Source organism: Sorex fumeus, unplaced genomic scaffold (genome assembly GCF_029834395.1).
Source record: "Sorex fumeus unplaced genomic scaffold, SorFum_2.1 ptg000024l, whole genome shotgun sequence".
Taxonomy (NCBI): Eukaryota; Metazoa; Chordata; class Mammalia; order Eulipotyphla; family Soricidae; genus Sorex; species Sorex fumeus.
In genome coordinates, this window is record NW_026606081.1 from 47,937,792 (window position 1) to 47,965,025 (window position 27,234).

At 40.6% G+C, this 27,234-nt stretch overlaps 1 protein-coding gene across 4 annotated transcripts in view; it reads left to right on the top strand.

The window, feature by feature from the left end:
- TENM3 (teneurin transmembrane protein 3) overlaps nucleotides 1-27,234 on the top strand; it is a 1,336,193-nt gene that overhangs the window by 599,610 nt on the left and 709,349 nt on the right. For all 4 annotated transcript variants that reach the window (XM_056114252.1, XM_056114254.1, XM_056114255.1 and 1 more), the window contains exon 4: nucleotides 3,801-3,879. The gene's annotated coding sequence lies outside the window, so the exon portion shown is untranslated. The remainder of the gene's footprint in view (nucleotides 1-3,800; nucleotides 3,880-27,234) is intronic.

The following is a 27,234-nucleotide window of genomic DNA, read 5'->3' on the forward strand; positions in this document are numbered from 1 at the left end:
TGTATTTTTATGGTAAGTCATTGTCTGGTATCCACAGAACAGGGTTGAATAATCTTTCTTCAGGCAGGAACTACCTACCTCCCAAAAGGAAAAGAGTGCAGTCCTTGAAATGATGTGATTTGTCTGTTTTCATTGTCATATGTTTACATTTGGTTTGCATACATTTTGTCCCTCTGGTGTTAAGCTAATCAGTTTTCTCTGAAAGAATTTATCTCTTATTGGTAGGCTTCCTGTGCTTTGTTTCAAAATAAAATTGAAAGCTGGTAGGGAGTAGAGGACGAACTCATTACATAAAGACAAGAAGTATTTAGGACTTTTTTAATCACCCTGAAATATGGAACTAAATGATGAAAAATAATCATCGTAGTGTCACTACCTTATCAATTTTTTTAGACCCCACCTCTGCCCTCTTATTTTGTTTGCATCCGGATTGTGTATACGAATTGGGAAGTTACCTGGTTCTGTAAGAGCATAATGAACTCCATTTGGAACCCCAGAATTCTCAAACATCCCTTGAGGAAAGTTTAATTTTAAATTTTCCATGATGGTGCCACAGAAATATAACAGGATAAAGGCACTTGCCTTGCTTGCAGCCGAACCCAGTTCGATCCCAGAACCACTTGGACCCCCAAGCACTACCAGGACCCCCACCCCCACCCCTAGCACAGACTTGATAGTAGCCCCTGAACACCACCTGCTCTCTCTGGCTTGCCAATCCCCCGAAAAATGGAAATGAAAAATACTGATCATAAAAGTTCTCATTGCCCATCTAGATTCTATAGCTAATTTTTAAAACAACTATTTCAGCTAACTGGGACCAAGATTTTAATTTAGAAATATAAATTAGAATTTAGAATGTGAAAATCTTTTGCTTCTCTCTTTCCTTTTCCTCTGTTAATGTTATTGCGATAATCAGAGATCAGAAACACTTTGGGGGTCAGGGGGTGGGCCCAGAAACAGGAAAAACGATTGCCTTGCATGCAGTTAATCCGGGGTTCAATTCCCTGCACCTCATATGGTTCCCTAAGCCCCGCTGGGAGTGACCCCAGAGCACAGACCCAGGAGTAAGCTCTGAGCACAGCTGGGTGTTGCCCAAACACAGAAAAATAAAACAAAACAAATACACTCCTGAGAGCAGTGCTCAGATGATCTCTGTGGGAGTCATATTTCCTGGATGGGTAACTCACAAATTTAATGTCCTACTTGCCGGGGGTCATACACCTTTAACTATGCTAGTCTGGGGTCACACCCCTTAATTTGCTGCCCCAGGGATCACAGGGAGTTGCCAGGCACAAAAATGGCATGGAGCAGCACCCGGCCTTGAACTTGCAGCCCAAAGCTGACAGGCAGGTCCCTGAAAGCACATTTTTAAAATATTAGGCAGCGTTCTCCTAAGTGTTTGACAAATATTATCTAATTTTATTCTTCAAACACACCTATGGGGAGATTTGGCCTTAGCCATATTTTATTGATGAAATAATTAAGGCAGAGAAAAAGTGTCTGGCCTAAGGATGAACAGGCTCCACTACTATGTGACAGAATTGGGGGTCATGGCAGCTGTTGGGTGGAGAGCCAATGAAGCGTGTTAGTTCAACTGACATCCTAGAGACCAGAAGGCTGACTATGCATCAGGTATGTCAGCATCAGAGCTGGAACCCTAGTTTCTGAGGTCATCTCATGGACCCTGTTAAAGTGCTCACTCTTGGGCTGAACACATCACCAATGAATTACATGGCAAAAGCCCTGCCCAGTGTAGAGTTCAGGGTCAAGGCAATATAAAACCATGCTAGAACATTGGCCAGAAATTCAAAGACTCACTTTGCAAAAGAAGAAGTCACACCCATCTTTCCAGAGACCCTCGCTTGTCCCCTGAGGATGTGGGGATCATAGCTACGAGAGGGTGATTCATTTCTTCCTCTCATTCCTGGACTCAGAGATTCTATACACACCCAGGAGATGAAACCTCATTCCGTGGCTAAAATTCGTTTTTATTTTTGTCTTACAATAAAAGAGTGGCGATCCTGGGGCATGGAGGACCACCCCACAGAGTTGAGTGACTTGACACTGTTCAAGAAACGATTTCCGGTTTCAGGATGAACCACTCTCCCTGCTCTGGATATTAGGTGGGAGCACCTTCAGCTAGACTCAGCTAGTAGGTTACATGCACACTGCCACAGCACTTTTACCATCCAAGTTACGCAGGCACCATCGTAAAAGAGGGTGGAGGTTGCTGGGTTTTTTTTTTCTTTTTAATTTTAATTCTTTAAAATTAATTCATTTGGATGTGGGGCACACTCATGGCTTATTTCTGGCTCTGCACTTAGGGATCACATCTGGAGAGGCTCACGGAGGCTGTGTGTGTTGCTGGAATCAGACCCAGCTCAGCTGCATGCATGGCATACATGCTACCTGCTGTATTGCTCTAACCCCAAAATGAAGATTTTCAATGAAAATACTAATGATACATTATGCAACCATCTATGTAGCATGTACCACTATGTGAGAAGTTCAGATCAAGCAGCATACAAGATGCTGTAAATGAATAATACTATTATATATTACAAAACAGGTATGTCATTATATATGTAATAAGAGGTACACATTATGCACACATTTTTTGATAGAGAGGGAAAGAGAGTCACTCTCTCCATGGCTCATTCAAGGCATGTGCTCACATTTCCTTCATCTTTTCCCAAGTATTTCTCTCTCCTCACCTGCTCATCTTCTCTCAATACCATGGGTGTAAACTTTCCTCCCCATCTATGGAACATCAATCCCATAATTCCCAGCCCTAAAACTCAATGTTTTCAGGTAAAATAATAACTGAACATTGATCTGACCCCTCAATAAGCCTTAATTAAAATACTCTTACACACACAAACACACAAACACACACATCTTCTGGTGGAACAAAATCTTTTATTTCCCTTCTCTTCTTCAAATAACGTCGACTTTCTCTTTTTTGACCAAGGATTGCTACAGATGTGCTCTACAGATCTCTGTTTATTTTGGCCTCTCTTACCTCATCCACTGGTTTCCTCTTTGTTCAGTGCAAGGTGAGAGAGAGGGAAAGAGAAGGACAGAATTGGACTCATATTTGTTACTTGGATCCTACTGTTTAGGAGTATGAAAAGGATTCGATTCATTTCAGTTGTGACCATTGTTTGCAATAATCAAAATGGGAGTGTGGCTCAGAGGTAGAGGACATGCCTCACCCATATGAGGCCCTGGTTTTACTTTCCAGTAAATAAATAAAAAATATGAGTAAGTGAAATGCAAAGCTAAGAAGCTGTTGGTGGGATCCCACCCTCCCCCTTTAATAGAAACAGAACAAAAGTATATAAATTCACAATGTAGTTGGGGTAATCCTAGGTTCTGGGATTACAATGAGATATAAAGTATCTCCTACCCATAATCTAATTCTCATAACTTGTGATAAGAGTAACAGGGATAGAGAGAGGATTTAAACAGTATTGAAAGGTGACAAGTCTTAGATAAAATCATAAACATTTCCGTCTTGGTAAAGATTCATAAATTCATACATCCCTCGCTGTTTTCTTCTAGGGAAAATGCAAAAAGATGCTCCATGGGTATAAGAAATATAGGTTTAACACGCTTCTAAGGTAGCCATACACTATTTTATAATTCATAACATTTATTCTGTTTAATTGGTAAAATAATCAATGATCCCTTGATATGCTATCTTTACATTTTTAGAGTTTCAGGACTAAAAAATCTTCACGTCAAGCACCTAATCAAGTTTCCTTCCATTTACTTATTTCATTTGAATTTTTTTCTAGAGACTTGCTCCTTGAAGAAAAGGTGATTTAGAATTTCTGTGCCAGCAAGAGAAGGAAAGATCTCCTTAAAGAAGAGGAGGTAAGAACGATATTCTAAACCATCTCCAGAGTTTTCTAATGAGACGAAAAGGCTTTTTATAATATACAACATCTATATTAAAAGAAGTTTCTTTCACTAACCTATAGTTTATAACACTTTGCTCTTATTACTTACCTGAACTAGCACTTAGTAAATAATTCTGGGAAGTCTAATTTCAGAAATTTGGTGATCTCTTTCTGGTAAGATGAAAACAATGACATTACTGCAATTTTCTTTATTTCTGGGGGTAAAAACAAAGATTAGATGATTGGGGATCTTCTAAAATAGAGAATGACTGCTTTTTAAGGAGAGAGAATTTTCAAAAGAGATAGAATGAAACAAGAACAATGAATTAAAGTGTGTGTGTGTGTGTGTGTGTGTGTGTGTGTGTGTGTGTGTGTGTTTCCCACTTGGGAAGTGATTTGTTTGGAAGCTCTCTTGTTCTCAGGAAGTCTTAATCCTTTCTGAGCAGCACTTACAAGACAGCCTCCGAGAATTAAACTTGTACCTGGTTATTCTTTGTCTCTCCTTGATATAGCTCAGTGCCTTTTCTCAATGGTCACCATGGTCTTCGTAATTGAAAGCTTTTGAACCTTATGAACAGATTCATTTAAAGTCTGAGGGCTTTTCCACAAAGGGAAAAGTATCTTCTATAAGAAGCTGTGAAAGAATTTCCAAGAGAGCCTCTGATGAGCGTCCGACTCAGGACATGTTTGCAAGCCAGAGCATTAGGTGTCTGCCTTTGGACTCTTTCTGGGTTGAACTTTGAGGTGATGGTTGTTGTTGTGTTGTGTTGCTGCTTCTCCTCACTGATGGTCTGTTTCTGAGAAAATTCAGTTAAAAATATCCTTGGATAAAAGGGCTTTCCAAATTATGAAATGTTAGTACTTTTCTGATTCTATTAGAAAAATTAGACACGTGAACATAGTTCTATTTGAGATTTTCAATCAAACATGGTGCACTTTTACTTTTTTTAAGATGCCCAGAAGATATTGCAGAAGTTTGGAGTTTGAACACTTATTTGTTAAGTCGGATGATCGCAATGGTTGTGTTGTGGAATTTCACATTCTGTTGACTAGATTTGAATTAATGTTATAGCCAAAACACCAGTAATCTTTATTTTTCCACATTGTAGTTGACACAAATTCAGTATTTTCAGAAGTTTTTTTAATCACACAAGAGCAAAGATAAGGAGATTTTTTTATAAATAAATAAAGGCATTTTTAATAAATAATAAAATTGTGGTATAATTGTTAAACAAAATAACAGTGACTGCTGTTTCCTTTTAATAGCTCAAGCAGGCACTGTTGGTTTTTTTTTTCTACATCTTCCCTAAGGGTGACTAGAAGAAAAGTGATAAGACACATGACACATGTAATAGAAGTTCTGATGTGGATATGACAATAGTTTTATATACTCAATGATCAATTAATCAAAACTAAAATAAACCTCTAGGGGGGTGATGGATCTGGGGTCTGTTATGTACTATATGCTACATATACTCTTTTCCTTTGATTTTAACTTGGGTTATGGGGAGATTTCACTGTTAAGATAAAAGCTAATAAAACTAGAATTTAATGATTTACTATCATTTACTTCCTCCATAACCATTCTCGAAAGATCCTCTTTAAGAATTCTAGCACTGGGGGAGAACTACCAGTGCATAGAGTATTTGCCATTTATGCAGGTGACCTGGTTCAGTCCGCAACATCCCATATCCACCCCCAAGTCCCACCAGGAGTGATCTCTTAAGTTTTTCCAGATATGGCCCAAAAATCAAAATAAGAAAATTTAAATTTAGCATTGGGGGCCAGGGAAATACACACAGTGCTAAAGTACAAGCTTTTCTTGAGAGAGCTCTAGAATCCATCCCCAGTATCCCATGGTCCGCCAAAAACACAAAATATGAATGTTCCCCCACCAAAACAAAAAAGTCTTTTCATTTTATTTACACACAGCCTTTGGAAACTAGTACCCACAGGCATGATATATATATATCCATATATATACACACACACACATATATATGTGTGCATATAAAGTTGCTGATATTTTCTTCAAATCCTCCTCCTGACTTTCTATTAAAATGAGAATCACCACAGAAGCACAAGCTGTGAAAACCCTATCTGTATAGTTCTATTATAGACTTCAAATAAATTAATTTTTTAGGATAAATTATCATGAAAGTATTCTGGGAATTAGGCACCCCGCTCCTCTTATGACTAATGGGAACCACATAACAAATCTCAGGCACTCTACGCTGAAATGTAATCACCTCTGTGTTTTTGCCTGCAAAAATGTTACTCAGTATTCAGAGCCAAAGCAGCGCTGGGGTCTCCAAAACCCACTCCTGATGAGATTCTCTCAGATCCCCACTCTTCATCCTTAGAAAAATGCTCTTTCTAGGAATGCTGCGGTAATAAAACATGTCGAACTCCCCTTGTCTTTTAAGTACCCTCTGTTCAAACCTCTCTCTTGTCGATTCATGAAAAGCACTCTTCTCGAACCGCGAGGTTCTCTAGGACAAGCATTTAGTCTTTAATAGCTAATATATAAACTTGAATGCTTTAGTGCTCCTCTGAGATACACATTGAATGATAACTTTTCATAGGCAGTAGTCTCTGCCTTATAGGGAGGCAGCTGCCTTTAAAACATGCCTACTAAACTTAGCCCTTGATGAAGACATTGGAAGTGACTGACCATATACACCCCTACTCCAAGCTCTCCAGAAGTCAAGCCAAACCCAGGAAAACATTCGAACCCATCCAAAACAAAGCACACTTTCAAAGAGTTCTTCAAACTTTATAATCTAGCAAGAAAATACCCAGGGTTTACCTGTTTTGCTGCAAACTCTGTGGCTACACTGCTAGGATGTATGATTTAGCTGACATTGATCTGAGTGAAAGAAGAGGCTCTTCATAGTTTCTAAATTTACCCAGACATTTGGTTGAAACTTAACCAAAGTCAGAAACATGCCCTCCACTTAAAATTTTACAAAAGGGGTCTGGGGGTGTGATTTATGAGAACAGTGGATACACAATCCATATCCCTGAATTAGCTATTCCCTCCCATCACCCCTCTCCACCACACACACACACACACACACACACACACACACACACACACTCACTCACTCACAGAGCCACCACTGCAACCAGTGAATGAATAAATTCGTAAATGTAGTATTTTAAAATCCAAATGATGTTTTCCTATTTTTTAATGGAACTAAATAAGTCTCCCAGTTTGCAGGACTTTGGCCCCCTTAGATGATTTAAATGGGTGATAGGAAGAAAATGAAGTATGTATAAAATATTATGTGGCCAGTTTCCCTGTCAGTGAACAGTTTACCTGAGTCACTGAACTTCACAAATAACCCAGAGCTCTCCTTTTTTGTCAGAATGTTCTGCCCTTTCCCAGGCCTTTATTAAATTGAGCCCAAAATTTCAAAGTCTTTGAATTATATTAAAAATTTTGTGGTTCCTCCCTCCCACCCTCCTTCCCTTTCTCTCTCTCTGTCTCTCTTTCTCTCTCTTACACACACACACACACACACACACACACACACACACACACACACCACTGCTGCAACAAGAGTGAACAAAAAGTAAAAGGGAAAGCAAAGCACTCACATAAATACTCAAACAGATGAGTTCCTCCCAGCCCCCACAGGGACTGGAAGCTGATTTTATCACTATTTTGTGGGTAATCAAAGAATTTGAGAAGATGAAAGAAATGGCATAAATTAACAATGTCAAAAAACCTCAGAACCACTGGTGATTCTAAGTGGGTCTGTTTGTTGTCTTGAGGAACAAAAATTCAGACTGGCTGAACACACAATTTGCTTTTCATCTACACGTTTTGGCCTTTTGCAGACACAACATTTGGCACCAGGGAGAAGACAGTTTTAACTTTTTAAAATACTCTGCTAATTTCTCACAAGGGGCCTTGTTCATTCAAACAAGATTTTTTTCAGAGCTTGAACACGTCGAGTATGGTCGCATTCCACCTGCTTGACCAGACACCTGGATATGAATGCAGCTTTCTGGGGTTGGAGCCATAGCCTAGGGGAGAAGACACTTGCTTTGTAAGCTCAATCCTCCACACCATATATGGTCCCAGCAAGATGTCACTTGTGAGCACTGAATCAGGATTAATCCCAATGTACCTGTGAGTGTGACCCAAACACACCTTCGGCGTAGCTTTATGAAACTGCCAGCCTGATTTCAGAGTTTAGGGGGGTCTGCTCAGGGTGATAAGATACTCGGGGTGTCTGTTTGCCTGTTGAGAGGACAGATCCCCAGGTGTGGGGACAGCATCTGTCTCTGTCAATCACTTGATAGGACACTCTTTTTCAATTAGCAAATATTACAGAGCATGGAGACAGGCATTTTTGATAACATGTACAACCTTTGGGGGAGGCAAGTAGGAGCAAAAGAGAAGATATTAGACATTTAAAAACCAATTTTCTAGCGTTTAAGTCCCTGTGTTTCTTCTTTTTTTTAAAATCAAGAATTAACACTGGATAGCAATTTTCTCAGTGTTAGAAAGAGAGTAAAATGGATCTATTGGGCCAGACCCAGGGATGGTGACAAAATGGTAAAAATAACTCTGATGCAGAGGGGTCATTGGCAACCTCTTGGGGAAACATGTTGTTAAAATCATTGTTTTGAAGTTTGTTATTTTATGTCTAACATAAGATATAATGTCTAACATAAGGTATAGAAAGTGTTGCTTCTCAGAGGTAAACATCTATCACTATTTGAAGATCATAAAATAACAGCGAAGATACTCTTTATGCAGTTAGGGAAGAGCCAATAAAGTAAGACAAATACCTGTCTGGCATGTATGCATGTGCACAGGTGAATAGATGCACAAAGGTACAGATTCATGGGTGCACATGAGCAAGGGTACATGGGTACATATGTGTACAGATGCACAGGTGCACATATAGACAGATGTCTAGGAGCAAAGATGCACAGGTGGAGAGATGCAGAGTTGCACTGGTGCACACGTGCACAGCAGACATGGAGACATGTTTGCTCCTGGACTGCAAGAGCCTTGTAGACCACTCTGGGCTGAGATGCAGCCTGAAGTTAATTCTTGTCCCCTTATCCTCTGCCATCCCTCATGGCTCTGTGAGATCGGACCATTTTCCTGGCTCATATTTACTTATTTATTTCTTTTTACTGAATCACTGTGAGGAATCGAACTCGGAGCAATGGGCTGGAGCAATAGCACAGCGGGTAGGGCGTCTGCCTTGCACGCGGCCATCATGGCCGACCCGAGTTCGATTCCTCCGCCCCTCTCGGAGAGCCCGGCAAGCTACCGAGAGTATTGGATATGCCAGACACAGTAACAACAAAGTCTCCAATGGAGACGTTACTGGGCCCACTTGAGCAAATCGACGATCAACGGGAGGGCCGAATCACTGTGAGATAGAGTTACAAAACTTCCAAGACTGAATTTCAGTCACACAATGATCGAACACCCACCCCTCTACCAGTGCGCATTTTCCACTTCAAATGTCCCCACTAACACTCTCGCCACCCCCACCACATCCAACTCCCTGGCTCTGTGGCCATCATGTTTGGTTCTTTGTCTTCTTTCAGCATACATCTCCCATCCCAAGCAATCCCTCCAACCATCATTGACTTGGTGATCACTTCTCAATCCCAACTGCCTTCTCCCCCAGCACATGAGGCAAGCTTATGATACTCTCCATATCCATCCACCTATAAGCAAATTTCATAACTTCATCTTTCCTAACAGCTGCATTATTATTCCATTGTGTAGATGTACCGAAGTCTTTTTAACCAGTCATCTGTTCTTGGACACTGGAGTTGTTTCCAGATTCTGGCTATTGTGAACAGTGCTGCAACAAACATACAGGTGCAGATGTAATTTCTACTGCCTGAAAAATATTTAGTGAGCTCCTCTATTCTTCAAGCCCGGGTTGTTTCTAAGAGCTGAGACTGGTACTCGTAGCCTGGTGCAAAGCCTTTTGATGTCATTGTAGCATAAGCAAAGCATTTCCCATCTTCCATGTATATATCCAGATGGAACTTAATCAGGACCCAGGCACTTTGAAGGGTTTTGACAGAAAAATCTCTATAGTGGCAAAGTTATGTATAGGGTATTTCTTTCCATTGCTTTGTGAACTGACTACATGAGAACATTGTACCAAATGGACCCAGAAATCCTGGCAGCCTAGCAGTCACCCCAAACTTCACTTTCAGAGATATGGTTGCTGCCCAGATTTTAACTAAATAACTCCAATATCAGCTGACAATTTCATTTTTAAGCATTCATATATGGATAGGTGAGTAACAAAGAATTTTTGTTTCTAAATTTCCAGCTACTTCTGTTGCTTTTTCCATCTGTTCATTCTCCCAAGAGTAATTCCTTAGGTCAGAAAGGTTGAGCTGTTTGCTTTACCCAACTGTGTAGGTAGTACCAGGCAAACTGCCTCCTTATTAAGCTGCAGCATCTAGTCAAGGCTAATAGGGATAAATCATTCCACTGCAGTCAATTTTTACAAGAGTTGATATAAAACAAATCATCAACTTGTGATCATAATAAAACGCAGTTGAGTCAACAAAGCTAAGTTTGACAGAATAATGTTTCAGGGTGAAAAATTGTATGTAGGTGCATCTTATAAAAGAAACTCTTCCTTTTTTGCACATATATCATTCAAGTGCCAAAAACATCTCTGTTCAGTACTGTTCATTGAAAAAAATTATGAGAGTAAATCCCACCTTTCCTGCAGAGAAGAAACCTACCTTTTTGAATGGGGATCAAGGATGCTTTTGAAAACACTGCTTCCATGTTGCAGCATATTTATTTTAAAAATAACAACTCTATTATTCTTGAACCCCTAGAGTAAAAAATCTCATTGTCAGTGGTTTTATCATCAGAAAAAAGAATTTTTTTTCATGCAAGAAGTTCAAACCCTCCTCTAATATGGTCAATTAGGGGAGCTTTCTAGAACTCAAGGACCCCCCCAGAGGAATGCATTTGGCTGTGATTTCTTTTTTACTTAGGTTCTCATCTCCTGACCTTCATCGTGTGGGGTATTTGGCCATCAGCTGGGCTTTCTCAGAATCGCTCAAGTAGCATTTCCATGCTACAGACAAGCAGTTGACATGCTGGTATCTGTGTGTGTGTCTATTTATGTATGGGTCCTTCTTTCTCTCTGTTAAATGACTTACCTTTGACATACTTTATGAACAAAAGTGCTTTGGTGTGTGCATGAGCTTAGAGCGCATGGGTACAAAGGGCATTAGGCCTTTATCCAAAGAACGGAGTGTGCAAAGATAAAGCGCTCCCTCTCCTGTGTTAGATTTTGACCCCCAGACCTCCATGAGCAGAGTTTGTCACCCTTTGAAGAGCTCCTTTTTCTCTCTTCTGGAAAGGGACAATGAGGGGTGGACAGAGAAAGCACTTCGGCTATTCTTCTCCTCAGACTGGTCAGTAACCTGGTGTCCCCCCGTACAGTCCCCTTCTCTGTCCTCCACTCCCATTCAGATACCACCCATCACATTCAACTGGCAAGTTCAGTTTGTGGCAAACCAGCACACAAAACCTCACACCTCCATGAGCCATGCTCTGAAAGAAGTTGCGAGCTCACAGTACATTTAATAAAATGTCAAATATAGTCTGGTGGCACTCCCAAAGAGCTCTGATAGCAAAGCTCTACCTCAGAGGAAAAGGGAAATCCAGGACTTGAGTGCTGAGTTGGGTTAAAGGTGACCTCATCTTAGTCCAAACACTGTTTATTTGTGTTGAATTTGTATATGAGCTCTGTGAGCATAGGTAGATCAAGAACCGGTGCAGAACTAGGCGTTGGTCTTTTCAGGCTGAAGACATTATGCAGCATCATTTATTTTATGTGGTGTTGGCCATGGTCCTGGAAGGGATGCAAAATAAAAATAAATGAATGAATCAAACACGTACTTAACCTGCCAAGAGTTCTCAGTCTGTTCAGGGAAATAAGTGATAAGCAAAACTCATCAATTCAAGTGATTTGTGATGCAGCTCATCTGGAAACTCTATGTTTAGCTTCTCAAGGAAGCACCGTATTGGCTTCCATAATGGTGGCACCAATCGTTCACTATTTTAAGTTTGAATTTTCTTACTACTTAAGACGATTCAGATGATGCTGTTGCCTCCTAAGCAAGTTGTGTCAGAGTTGAAGCATTGAAGCTTTCCTGAAAGTGTTGTTCTCATTTAGCTGCTAATTCCAGGCCATGAGACCACCAAATTGTCACAAGATGTGAACCAAGGATACTCCTTATGGCGGGGCACATTGTCTTCTATAAAACAATGCTTCTATAAACCAGAAATAGGAATAGGAGACTGTTTCCCCAGTAAATGTATGTATACATGGTGGTGAGATTCTGATTCTAGTACTGGTAGAGTTTCTAGCTTGAACGTTAGTGAATGTTTGTGTTCATGGATTTAGTCTCAGCAGGGGACTGTCCTCTCCCAGGACATGTGAGACCTTCAGCTTGTCAACCTCAAAAGGGAGTGTTCTTGGCTTCTACTGATGGCTAGACACCAGGTATGACAGACAACTCCCACAACAAAGAATCATTCAGCCAAAAATGCCAGTTCAACAGAGATCCAGCTACTTCCATTAGATTCTGTGCCTCCTTATGTCCCTAAATGATGAGCCCTGCACTGTAGCACTGCCCACCCATTTTCATCAATTTGTTTGAGCGAGCACCAGTAATGTTTCCATTGTGAAACTTCTTGTTACTGTTTTTGGCATATCAAATATGCCATGGGGGCTTGCCAGGCTCTGCCATGCAGACAGGACACTCTTGGTAGCTTGCCGGGCTCTCCGAGAGGAATGAAGGAATCAAACCTGGGTTGGCCACATGCAAGGTAAATGCCCTATCCACAGTGTTATCGCTCCAGCCCAATGATGAGCCCTAGAAATAATAAATATCCTGAAAGGCAAGGGGGTTATTACACACCTTCATGAAGTAGGCATCTTAGTTAGATTTCAGTCCCCAAATGATGAGTCCCCAAAACAATAGAAGCCCTGGCAGGAGAAGCTGGGATATCACACACTTGCATAAACTAGAAACCTTAGCTAGATTTCAAACATGGCATCAGAAGCAAGAGAAGAAGGCAATAAATGTGGATGCTGATCTAGTGGCAGGAGAGTAGGTAAGCTGAGGGCTACATCGACCAGCTGCAAGGGTCTTTCTGACAAGGGCATTTGAGCTACACTGAGAAGTCACATGTCTCTGGGTCTAGACATGCGTTGCTGACTTCACACCCACCACTGCCTGTTCATTGCAGCAAGGACTCGTATTTTCTCATCTTTTTTAGGCTGCCATCCTTACATCTATGTCCTTTCAAGTTTCTTTTGATAGCTTCATTCCACTCCTCTAAGGTCCTCCCCATATATACTAACCCTAAGACCCCAGGGCACCATATCTCCTACGTAGCTCAATCTCCCCTCATTAGTTTCTCTTTTCCAGGCCATGAGACCACCAAATTGTCACAAGATGTGAACCAAGGATACTCCTTATGGCGGGGCACATTGTCTTCTATAAAACAATGCTTCTATAAACCAGAAATAGGAATAGGAGACTGTTTCCCCAGTAAATGTATGTATACATGGTGGTGAGATTCTGATTCTAGTACTGGTAGAGTTTCTAGCTTGAACGTTAGTGAATGTTTGTGTTCATGGATTTAGTGCATTTTATATCTTAAAGACCTGCGTTAGGGATGCCATCATGGCACAGTGTTTTCTATTACCCAAGGATATGTAAAACTCCTCATCTTCCTCAGGCAGCTTTGAAGTTCCTCTCCAAACCCAGAATTGTGTATAATGTAAAGGGATTTCTAACTGAAGAACACATTTCCCATATTTTATATCATTCCTTTCTCCTGTTGAATGCAAGGAATTGGGTCTCTGTTAATACAGTTCTTGATATTCTACAGGTGTATGTGGATAGGCAAATGAATAGGTACCCAACATTTGAACTGGTAAAACATTCTGGAGATTAGACTGACTTGTTCAGTGACGCATGGTTTCTTAGAAGTAGAGAACTGAGCTGACTCTCCACTCATGGATCTTTCATGCTGTCTCTCTTGGTTTCATTGACTGGACTCACAGACACTGGGGTCTACAGAAGGATAGAACTCATCTCTGGAGCTCAGAGGACCTCTAGAAGAGGTCCCATGGACCTGAACGCTGCCTGATCCCCTTACCTTCAAGAGAGAGGTCACCTAGAGCAATTCCATCAGAGACCGCTCTTTCCTGCTCTTTAAGGTCAGGGAACCCTGCTTTTGATTTATTTTGTATTTCTCCACAGGGCTGAGCACACCCTGGAGACATTTAATCTGTTGACTTGAATTGATCTCAGATGCTGGACTTAGCCTGATGTGAACCCTCATGCTGTAGAACTCAGCAGGTCAATGGAACTCATTTCAGTTTAAATCCAAGGCCCCTGACAGCTACATCCAACTCACTGCGAGGTCCATGGGTCTGGTCAAAAGATCATAGCTTTGACACCAGAGGCAGTTAAAGCAAAGACGTGTTCTTCCTTCAAAGCATGTGGGTTGAAGACATGGATTGTCTAGGGACAAGAATATCAGCCTCCTGTTCAAAAACTATGTGTTACCTAAAGAATAAGGGAGCAGATCTATAGTCTAACATTCGGATTCCCGTTTTCCTTTTCAAATTTCTTCTCACTCTTCAGTTCCATCTTCCATGTGCTTTAGCCAAGCTCAACCAATGACTTGACTCTATAAAAGAAATGCTTACCATTTCCTCTGCCAGTGTTGGCCTTCCCCAGTACAAGGACCAAACACTATAACCTCTCAGTGTCTGTATTGCAAACCATAATGCCCCAAAGTATAGAGAGAGTGTCAGGAATATTGTCTGCCATGGAGGGAGGGAGAGGGTAGGAAAGGGAGGGTTTACCGGGGATATTGGTGGTAAGGAATGTGCACTGGTGGAGGGATGGATGTTTGATCATTCTGTGATTGTAACCCAAACATGAAAACTTGTAACTATCTCATGGTGATTCAATAAAATTTTTAAAAAAATGTACTGCATTGACAAATGAGAGACATTGTGCTCCATCTGGGCTTAGAGATGTCACTAAGAGCATAAAAATCACTGGTGAAGTTTAAATTCTTCAGCGAGTCTTCAGATGAAGCAAATAACCAAAATGCATACTCACCAGATGGCATGGAGCACTGGGACATTAACAGGATCCTAGGACAAAAGCACTTGAAGACTCTTATTTAGAGGAAGTCATGGGCAAATCTGGGGGGGAGATACCTTCCCAGCTGAAAACTAAAACTCTGAAATATCTTGCAAAAGAATCTTCCAGAATAAGGGCAACAGGCAGCAAACATAACTTTTGGGCAGTAAAAGTCCACCTCGAAACCTGCCTCTATGATGCTTTGCCTCATCAGCCTACCATAATGGGTCCTGGTTGGAAAGAACCCTTAACTTCCTTGCCTGGCCCTAGTCCTTCTCTCCTCTCTTTTGCTGTTTTTACCTTCTGCCTCCCATGACAGGAGTTGTCCCTATGAGGTCAGCATGTGTATGTCTAAGCCCTGATTGAAAAGTCCCTGTGACAGAGTTACAATGAACCTGGTCAGCCTCAGACCACTTTCTAAACCATCAACATCCTATCCACTGGTCAAGTCTTGTCTGGGTTCCCAATTTCCAGCAGCGGCAGGGGAGCTTGCAGGCACAAGTGCCTTCCTTGAACCTTCCAAGTTCAGAGAGTCCATTGCTCAGTCATTTGTACGATTCTCTCTACCAGAGAAGTAGCATGACCTGGGTCATAGTTAAGTAGGTGTAGGGGCAGGAGTTTCAAACACAGGATACTTAATTTGGAATGCTGAATTTAGACATGTTTCACTTTAAGTCCCAATACATACATACATATATATATAATATATATGAAAACACCCCTATATATTTGGAATATACATGTGTACATCTAACGTGTGCATATCATGCACTTAACATAAAATAGAATGTACATGTACATGCATCACTAATGAAAATAGAAAGTGTTCAAAGGCAAAAAGAAGAATAATTATACAAAAGAAAGAACACAGACACAGAATCAGAATGTAGGAACACAGGCTTGTGGAAGCAAATCGAAGTCGACAGTAAATAAAAGAGTTAAAAGCCCAAGCACGAAAATTGGTTTTATAAAAGAACAGTTTTCTGCAATTGCCTTGTTATGATATTGAATTCTACTTGAGCAAATTAGAAATGGTGTTCTCTTGTTTAGCTGTTATTAAAGAACTCAGTGGTAAGTGTCAGTATCCCCACCAAGATCCCACTGAGTTTTGTGGAATTCTCCGAAAACCTCACCAACAGGAAAATTTATAAGCTCTGCGTGTTCAACCATCTTAATGTGTGAAACTGACTGAGAGATCTAACACGAAAGGTCCGTAGATCAGTTCCAATTTGTTTTGTTTTTTAACAATGTCTTTGACACGTCACATTATGTCACGTTCCAATTTGATAGGAAATGACTTCCTGTGTCCAACAACAAATACATTTTAAGAAGCATGCCAGCTACACTGTTATTTTCCTCACTGCTCTCATTGGCAGGCACTTTGCCCTTTCTTCTTTCTTCAAAAGATCATTTATCAGCAACAGAGTTAGCTCCGAGAGAAATAGGCTGTGTTTGGTGGTATCCTTCTCATCTGCACACCGCTGAGAGTAAAGGGAAGTGTTTTGCTTTTTGCAGCATATAAGAACCCAATAAAAAAGATGCCACAACCCAAGTTCCCAGAATATTGGAGAGTTTACAAGTATTCTTTTTTAAAAAATGGAAAGTTATCCTTTTCCCCAGCTAAATGCAGGTAACTGGATGACACTTCCACTTGTTAAAAAAAAAAAAATCACAGCTATCCTGCAGATAAGATTTTTGTTCTGAGGCCTGCCTTACTGTTATTCACAGTTGATGTTTAGCAGTAGGGAACAAATTTTAGAGAAGCCAAGAAACTTGATTCCTGGCAATCAGGAAATTGGCCCAGAGGGGAAGGGTGGGGAGGAAAGACATTCTTAGAAAAGTTTGGTGGTTTCTAAAACTGAGGTAGGGGATCCTAGTGAGATTCTTGCCCCTTTCAACAACAAAGTGCAGAGTGAAAGAATCCGTTCAGCTTACTTTGTCTTCCTACTTTGTTTGATCTGAAAGAACAATCAGATACGCCTGATTTCTGAAGACAGCTGAGAACGGAGAGATGGGGCATGCCCCCAGTGATAATCATCATTGTCAACAGGAGGCATTCAGGGACAACGCGACAGGCACCTGGAAATGCTCAGATGTTCAACATCATCCCTTTCATTTGAAAGTACGCGGCTGGGAACTCTTTATACAATGCTTAGGATGAGTGTTTAGAGGAGGAACTGATCCTCGAGGAGAATAAAGCCTAAACTTTGGCGGCTGTGAACTAGAGGAATCAAATATTTTCAACTTCAATGGGAGAAAGAGAAGGAGAGACAGAGAGAATGGTGGCAGAGACAGAGACAGAGAGACAGAGATTCCAGAAGGAAGCAGAGAGGTCACTTATCTCAGCTGGCATCTTCAGTGGTGTGCTTCTCACTACTTGCACAGGGACAAGCCTAATTAAGATATCAGGGCATTGGACAGTGAGTCATTTAAACGAGAAAAGAGAAGAAAACTTTACCAAGGAGTCCAAGACAAGCTGAAAGACCCTTGATAATTTCTATCAAGAAATTTAGGGCCTTAGTATCCCAGATTAAGCTCTCTGGCTTTAAAGGATAGCACAGACTAACCTTTTTTTTTTTTTCACTGCATTTTTAGAGCTACATGTATCACATAACGAGTCATAGTAAGGAAAGCAAAGCAGTGATTGCTAACATACTCAGAGAGCAGTTAACAGGCCAACAGGCCTTCAGCATGTGCAGATTTCTAATTTAGTGAGAATCAGAAATTCCCTTGTTTGGTCCATTAAATCATAGTATAGGAATAAGAGTTCTTTGGGAGCTGTATTTTGTTCTTAAGCAGGAATACAATACCACTGATGTCTTCTAAATTTTCTCCAAACTGGATATGTTCCAAGGCTACCTGTGGATAGTAGTGTGACTACCAAGAGTTAGGGGTTAGTTCCAGCCTGGGGCCATCTGCTCTCCTTCATGACACATAAAATCCTCTTTGGAATATAGGACTTCAGTAGTAAGTATATTCCTGAAACATACCCAGGTCACACATCTAAATCAATGCTACCTTCATAAAAAAAATTTAAAAAGAGAAAATAAATTAAATTTTATTGCAGAACTTATTTAGAAAAGTGTCAGAAAGGAAATAAGATTTTGGGTAATAGGTTGACCTCACTTTATTTTACTAAATTTAGTAAACTTTGACACACATTAGTAAAAGTCAAATGACTTTTACATTCTTGACAGGTAATATAATAAAACTGGCTCCAGATAAAGGGCGAAAAAAATCCCTTTACCCAAATAACCATGTCAGGTGATCACTGACAACTATACTTTTGCACCTTTTATTTTATAGGGAAAATGATAATAGAATGATTTATATTATCCTGTTTCTAATATAGTTCTGTATCTGTCATTCAACTCTTCAATTATATAGAAACCTCTAAGCAACAAATCATTCATTTTACCAATTGGATTTCTAGTTAGTATTAGGTTCTCTGAGCTACTCTTTAAAGCTCCTGAACTGTGTTACTAAATTTTGTTTTTAAGCAGGAACACCATTCCCCATAAAAGTTCCATTTAGAAAGGACAACTTTTTAATCTTTGAAGAAAATGAAATGTTTGTTAAGACGCTCTGGAGTATGATAAAAGGAAGCAATAGAAATATGAAATTGAGGTATTACTGATTTTAAGGCGCCACAACAACAATTCTGAGGAAAGAATCCTCTTTCTTAAATTATATACGTGTGTGTGTGTGTGTGTGTGTGTGTGTGTGTGTGTGTCAATTTTTTTTTCTGGGAAGCTGGAGTTGACTTAGTGAAGAGAACAGAATGTGGGTGTGATGTTATCTGGCACAGGATGAAAGGAGTGTTCTGAAGAGGTCAGAATGAAATAGGTGTGGACTTAGCATCAGTATTAGTGGTCAAGGAGGAAAGCAGGAAGATTAGGAGACTGGAGTCATAATAGGACACTTACCTCACACGTGACTGACAAGGGTTTAATTTCTGGTATCCCACTTAGTGCCCCAAGCCTGCCAGGAATGATCCCTGAACACAAAGCCAGGAGTTAGCCCTGAATACCACCAGGTGTGGCCCCCAAACGAAACAAAAGCAGGGCTGGAGCGATAGCACAGCGGGTAGGGCGTCTGCCTTGCACGCAGCCAACATGGCCGACCCGAGTTCGATTCCTCCGCCCCTCTCGGAGAGCCCGGCAAGCTACCGAGAGTATTGGATATGCCAGACACAGTAACAACAAAGTCTCCAATGGAGACGTTACTGGGCCCGCTCAAGCAAATCGACGATCAACGGGAGGGCCTTTACCTTTTACCTTTATAGTTAATTTCATAAGGAACTAAGTCCAACCTTCATGCCACAGAGATCAAGTCACTTGTGTGCTTTTTTTCAGATTGCCTGGATGTTCAAGAACAATAATAAGCTCTAGGACACTTCCTCTCATATGGGTTTCTTTAAGCATTGCCTCCTTTTCGTAAAAATGATATGAACTGTCACCATCTTAGAAAAGAATCCTGAGGAAAGAGATCCTCAACATTCCTAACCCATTTCACCAAATTGCAAATGCGAGAGCCACATATTCTTTTTGCTGATGCTGCTCTTTGATTTCTTTTAGCATTTCTGAAACATATAGGAGGAAATTCTAAATGATACAGGAACAAAGGCATTGGTGCTCTCCTGGGAAGGAACTCAATTAACAGAATAAGTTTCTGGGATCAGGGATAGGCAGTGGAAAGCGTCTGCCTTGCAGGCATGAGGCCAAAAGTTTGACCTCAAGCACCACCTGCCCCACTCTGCAAAGTGGAGTCCCTGGCAGTCAGCTATGATGATCCCCAGTACCACAGTGAAGTGTGTGATCAACAGGACACACAAGAAAACCAAGTGTAACCATGGCTAAGTGTATGCCAGTCATCACAACTAAAGGAAAAAGGGGAAGCATTTAAATACACACACAAACATATATACATAGATATATGTATATATATCTGGATATATACCTATACATATGTGTGTAATGCAATCATACAAATACAACCATTTGCTTTGAAGAAAATAAAATACTCCCAATATGATTACTAGGAATTGTCTATGAGTGAAATCCCATCTAATCTCCTAATTCCACTCCTAGATATTTGTCCAAGAATCACACGAAATCCTAGATCAATACGCATCTGTCTTCACTGCTGGGCTAAAATAGCCCAGCTCTGGAAACAACCCAAGTGCCCAACAACAGAAGGTGTGGTGCAGCATCACCGTAGATACTACTCAGCCACTAGGGAAGATGGAGTCTTGCTTTTGTTTAACCTGGAGAGTGTCATGCTAAGCAAAATTAGTACAAAGGAGAAAAGGAAATGCCAGACAATCTCCCTCACACATGATGCATTAATAAAGCAAGATAAAGACAACACACAATGGAAACAAACCCTTAGACTCTTAACTGCAGAATTGAGTTATAGGGAAATGGGCCTAAAATCAGTGCTATAGACACTTAGTGTAGGGCTACTGGTACTTTAGTAGCAGGGGTGGTGAGGTTACATTGTACCCTAGAACATAATACTTAACATCCAATGTGTCCTCAATAAAAATATATCAAAAAATTTAATAATAAAGTTTAATGGCTAAAAAAAATAGCCTATGGCTTATATAGAACTGTGCCCTAAATACATTTTCTGTAGCAAATTCCTCATTGTTCAAGTTCAGTTCATTACATACCACAATCTGAAACTGAATTCTAAGATCTTGTGAAGCTCATGATTAAATAATTTTCAAGAAAATAATCATCATTTGGATGACATGGTGATCACTTTCTAAGGAATTAAAATCTTCAAATGATGACTGCTCTAATAAACAAGATCCAGTTACAGATTGGTGAAGTATAAAATACAGCGTCATATAGACCTAGGAAAGAAACTTAGGTGACTGGTCTATGCCTTGCCTCAGTGATGGCACATCTCACATTGAAGGATATTTGTTAGTTCAGTACTTGAGGGCTAAATAAATGTGTTACCCATTTCAGTGTGCCATCCATCTCTGAAAGTTGAGGAGTTATTCCAATTTTATTCTCTGAGAGAAATACACCTGACGTGGCTGGATTTCCTGATTCACTAAGATTGTTATTTTCTACAAAGTGTCTCCAATTGGGTTATTCTAAATTGCTAACCAGGACTCTTTCAGAAAAGAGGGGGAAGGGTGTGGGCCACTATATAACTCACTGATAGAGCTCTGCATGTGAAAAGTCTCTGATTTCTAATCCCAACATGCCCCCCCAATAGGAAATAAATAAAATACAGGGGAAACATTGGACCAGAGAGCTAGCACAAGAATTAATGTACTTTCCTTATATGTGGCCCACCCCAACTAGATACTCACTATCACATATGGTGTCTGAGCACAGAGTCAAGGAGCAGCACCTGGGTACAGAGCCAGGAATAATTTTGGAGCACCCCTGGGTGTAGGTCAAACTTACTGGGTGGGGGTCAACAAAAGGGGGGGAAATGATCATAAAAAGGAGACAATTTGAGATGGTTCTGTCTGTTTGTTCTTTGACTTAGCTCTAATCTGTTGTGCCACTCTATGTTGCTGCTGGGAGAGACATGGGGTCCCAAGGGACCATAGTCATCATGCTAGTTACACTCTTGCTCATTGTCCAAAATCATTTTGGACAATGAGCAAGAGTGTAACTAGCATGAATCTAACTCAAGTCATGGTATACTCTCCACCTAGCTGCCCATTCACCTGTCCAGGCTCAGGTCTGAAAAAAATAAACAGTAAAAATTGTAGTTATTTCCAAAAGTTCTAAATTGGTTATGTTTTTTTTATTTGTTCTGACCTCTCACTTTAGGCCTTGTGTGAATATCACACATCATTTTTTTATATTAAAAATTTTTTTAATAGTGAGACATCATGAGGTACAGTTGCAGACTTACACACTTTTGTGCTTGGGTTTCAATTATACAATGATCAAATACCCATCCCTCCACAGTGCCCATTTCCCACCACCACAGATCCCAGTATCCCTCCCACCCCCCATCCCCCCCATCCCACCCTGTCTCTGTGGCAGGGCATTCCCCTCTGTTCTCTCTCTCCTTTTGGGTGTTGTGGTTTGCAAAAGAAACATTGAGTGGCAATCGTGTTTGGTCTATAGTCTACTTTCAGCATGCTTCTCCCATCCTGGGAGGATCCTCTCAACACCTTATTTGGTGTTCCCCTCTTTATCTGAGCTCCCTTTTCCCCTAGTATGTCACACATCATTTTTGATTGTACATTTTTGATTACCCTCCAAACTGTATGAAGTTCCTTTTGCAATAATAATTGTCTCCTGGATTCTTTCCTCCACTGGTGACTGGAATGCGTTTACTTTGCAAAATATATTCACTTAGTAATAGGTGTGGAGTTGTGCAAAATCAATGGTGACGGGCCCACCTCTTTCTTCCTTTAGTTTAAGTGTGAATTAAGGCCAAAACTCATATTTGATTACAATACCATATAATACAGTATTTATCGACAATACTGTGTTGTCCACCTACACTTGGGTTCAAATAGTCAATCTCCTTTGAAAAATAGAATAAAACTTAATGAACAAATATTTGGACTGTGCAAATAGCAAATTATAAAATCTTTATGTTTTTCTGGGGACACACTTTTGAAGGTGCTTTTGAAACCAACTCACTGGAGCTATCCATATCTGTATTTGATCTCATCTCTTAATATACTGAACCTTATCAAATAATCTCACATAAGCACTTACTTTCTCTAAAGTGAGCATATCAAAGGACAATCCCAGCTTTTGCAAAGGAGGCTCTGCCACAATTTAGAATTAGTATCCACTTGTTAAAAATAGAGCAATAGGTCTGTGAGATAGCTCAAAGGCAGCAATGTTTTGCTTGCAGTTCCCCTGTGCATTATCTAGAGAACACTCTGCACCCCCAATGCACATACACACACACACACACACACACACACACACACACCATGAAAAAATAAGACATAGCAAATAGCATCTGTTTCAAAATAGAGCTGTCAAATTTGCATGCATATTCTATTTTAGCCGCAGAATCAGTCAATACATGCTGATCCTTTAGCAATGACATTGATTTAAAGACTGTCTTGTTTGTTTTTCACAGGATGACTGAACTATCTATGCATAGTATTACTTTTGTATGCAAAGTTATGTTGTGCTGATGGATTTTATAGTCTTTTGATGACAAGGCTGATTGAAAAAAAAAACTTGACTTCCATGACTACGAACGAAAGCTTTTGGGGTTAAATGACAGAGCTCCTGAGCTATTTGTCTGTCATAGAGAATGGTCAATTGCAGCCTGTCTCAAGGTTGGTGTTTAGACACATTCTGAGATTAATGGTATTGCATAGGCACTTTGGACTCCAAATGATTTTGCAAAGAGCTCTCTCAGAAATATCCTCTGTCTCAACTGAGCGTAAGGGCTCTGTGAAGTTTAGCATGATGAGCTCCCTGAAGACAAAACTTTATTGGTAAGCAGATGACACTAGAATTGAATATGATCTACTTTCCTTTATATCTTAAAGATGTAAAGAAAGCTCATTAGGGGTTGGAGCAATGGGTACAATGGGCAGAGTGTTTGCCTTGTGGATGGCGGACCTGGATTCGATCCCCAGCACACAATATGGTCCCGTAAATCTACCAGGAGTAATCCCTGGGTGCAGAGCCAGGAGTAAGAACTGAGCACCACCAGGTGTGGCCCCCAAACAAACCAAAACTCATCCCACCTTGCTGGTCCTCTGGTTGCCTTGTGTGTCTAAAGCCAGAGAAATGTTGTTCTCTTCTCAACATCTCCTTTTGATTGCTTGTTTGCTTTTGGTATTTTTATTTGTTTTGGGGGACCTCACCTGGAAATGTTCAGGGATTACTCCTGGCTCTGCACTCAGGAATCCTTCCTGGCAGGCTCAGGGGACCATATGGGATGTCACAGATTAAACCTGGGTAAGCTCCATGCCAGGCAAATTCCCAATCTGCTATACTATTGCTCTGCTGTACTATTGCTCCTCAATGATTTTAACAAGACTCTCCTTTTGCTCCCAAAAAATCAGATGTCCAAAGAAACTTTTGAAATCATAAATGAACAATCGCAAAAATAAATAAAAGTTTGTGAAGTAATACGAGTCGCATGAGAAAACAATGCATTGAAGAAAGTGCTGATTCATGTATTTTCCATACCATCCATTTATTTTTAGTGCCACGCTATAATGTGATCAGTATTCTTACAGCTGGTGAATCTGAGTGCCTGAAAGGTGATGCACTGAATATTGAAATATGCACAAGTCACACAAAGGAAAAAGTGCAGAGTGGTTTATGTTTGCATTTTTTAGCAGTTGTGCTGACTACTTCTGTAAATTAATTTCTCTATCTGGACCTATCATGAAACTCCTGAGAATAAGAGGTTTAAAGTAACAGATTTACAAAGAGTAATTTCTTTTCCCTTTAGCCTCAATGTTGGTTCAAGTAAGCACTTGAATAGAAATATATTTTAGCACTAAATATGTTAAAACACTTTAATAATACATTAAGACAGCATACATTAAATTTGGCTAGGGTTTACTATTTAGTCAAAGCTCCCAAAATGATAGATATTAGCTTGGATTAGATTGGTAGATGGATAGAATAAAACAATATTATATTTAATATTATAAAGGACCTTTTTTGACAGAGAACTCTGTAGGAATATTTGTGGGGTGGGAAGGAAGAGGTTATCCATAAAAACTATTGACAAATACTGTACACCTCCTTTTCTTGCTAGACAAAGTCAGGTATGCAAATATAAGGTTATGCATGCCTGTCCTTGGTATTCTTGTTGATTTAGTTGTATGAGGACTGGGATAAGGAAAAATATTAACAGGCATAAAAAGACAAAATAGGCTTGCTTTCCTCTGTGAGTTCAAATGAAGAATCCCCTGCCAGGATCAGAGATGTTAGTGGGAGAAAATCAGGAGATGGGGAAATATCATTCCTTCAGCTTAGAATCCAGCAGAGCTGGGTTCAAATGCTGTCTCTTACCTTCCCCAGTTTTGTGATTCCCTTGGCATCAGTTTTCTCCTTTGTACAATGCCTGTCTTGTTGCACATCATTAACTTTCGATGACATAATGCACATAATGTGCTGCTTCTTGAGTCTGACTTATAAGATAGCTTCCATAAATCAATCTTAGCTAACAGTCTTCTGTTTGTTTTTTAAGTAGAAAAAGATATCCTTGGATTTCCTATCCAAGAGGCATGAGAAATGAGTCTGAAAATGTGGCTTTCCTTGAAAGTTGGATGAAACATAGGCTATACTGAATAACCATTGGAGACCCATTCCAGAGATTTGAAATGGAAGGAAACGTTCTATAGCAGTGCTTAGAAAACTAAGTGACCTCAAACACTATGTAGTCACCTGAGGAGAGAACTGCAAAATGTAGATTTCTGTTTGACCCAACTTGGGTTTTAATGGGCCTGCTGAAGGGCCGTAGCAGCAGGGTAGAAATAAGGAGGTTTGGAAGCAAACAGTGATATGTGAGTGTGGTTAGAGATGACCGCTTTCCAAAATCCCTTCTCCTCAAGGAGGGCCTGCTGTGTGTGGTATTTGGACAGCCATCGCTCTAGACACCAACCAACCAGGAGAGTGATCTTCCAAGGAAGACAGTGTACTTGCAGATGAGGGACAATGGCTCTGAGCTCCTTACACCTCCACTCCTTTTGGTTTTCTTCCCTGGAGTTTCTGTATTTCCCTGCACATATGTAACATCTCTGGAAACCCAGAGGGAAGAATCTGAAGCTCAGAGCAGGAGAAACTGAACTGAAAGAATAACCTGCCTCAGGAATGGGAGGTATCAAAAGTGGCTGGAGAATGGACTCTTTGATAAAGAAACCCCAAAAACCCAGGAGGGAGAGAAGTGGAAGCAGGAAGGTGAGGCCTAAGTAATGTAGGGGCAAATCTGAGGCCTCAGGCTGGTCCTTGGTATAGAGGCTTTGTAGTTGTATGTAGTTGGATCCAAGCCATTATACTCAAGTCAGCAGGGACCCAGAATCACTTGATCACTTGACTTCCTGTTAATCATCGGTTTGCTCGAGTGGGCGCCAGAAACGTCTCCATTTGTCCCTGTCGTGTGCTAGTGTAGCCCAATGGCATCTGTTCACTCTAGGAACACGAAGAGCTTCAAACCGATTGTTCATGATCTTGATGAAGAAGTCTGACCATCTGGTAGGTGGGCGGCCACGCGGTCTTTTGACATCCCGTGGAATCCAGTCGGTAACAGCTCTAGCCCAGTGGTCATCTCTAAATCTCATTATGTGACCAGCCCATCTGATTTTTGACACCTTGGCAAACGAGACAGCATCCCTGATTCTTGATCGTCGACGGAGGTCGGAACTCTGGATTCTTTCTCTCATTTGAGTGAAACGTGATATTCCAAGCATAGCTCTTTCAATTCCTCTTTGGGAGACCCAAATAATGGTCTCATCCTGTTTGCGTAGGGCCCAGGTCTCTGAGACGTATGTTAATGCAGGAAGAACAGTGGAATCAAAGAGATGTGCCTGGAGCCAGAGCTTCTTCATCCTCTTAGCTATTTCTTCGACTTTCTTGAAGGCATCCCAAGCCGCTCTCTTCCTCCTGCACAGTTCAGGTGCCAGGTCATTTGTCATGTTTACTTCTTGACCTAGGTACACATAGCTGTTGCATTCGGAGATGGTCGTTCCGTTGAGAGTGAATGGGGCATCAGGAACGAGGCTGTTTCTCATAAACATTGTCTTCGTAAGATTCAGCTGTAGTCCGACCTTTCCACACTCACGGTCAAAGTCGGCCAGCATACAGATCCAGGATACAATAATTAAAACTTAGAAATGTATCAAGGAGTTTCAGGTTAGAGGTTGGTGGAAGAATGGGTCACAAAATTATAGGTTTGGAGGTGGAAGCATTGTTTGTCTGAGATGCTGTTATATAAAAAGTGGAAATTAGTGTCTTTATAGCTAAATAATATTCCAATGAGTCTCTACCACATGTTTATCCAATCATCTGTTAATAAACAATCACTGTTTTTACTTTTCATCTTTTGTAGAGAGTAATTCTATTGAGAGGCAGATATTTGGTTGAGTACATGTTGTTGGGGTTTTTTAGTGTGTGGTAGGAAGGGAAGGTGAGATTATTTATAAGTAGGA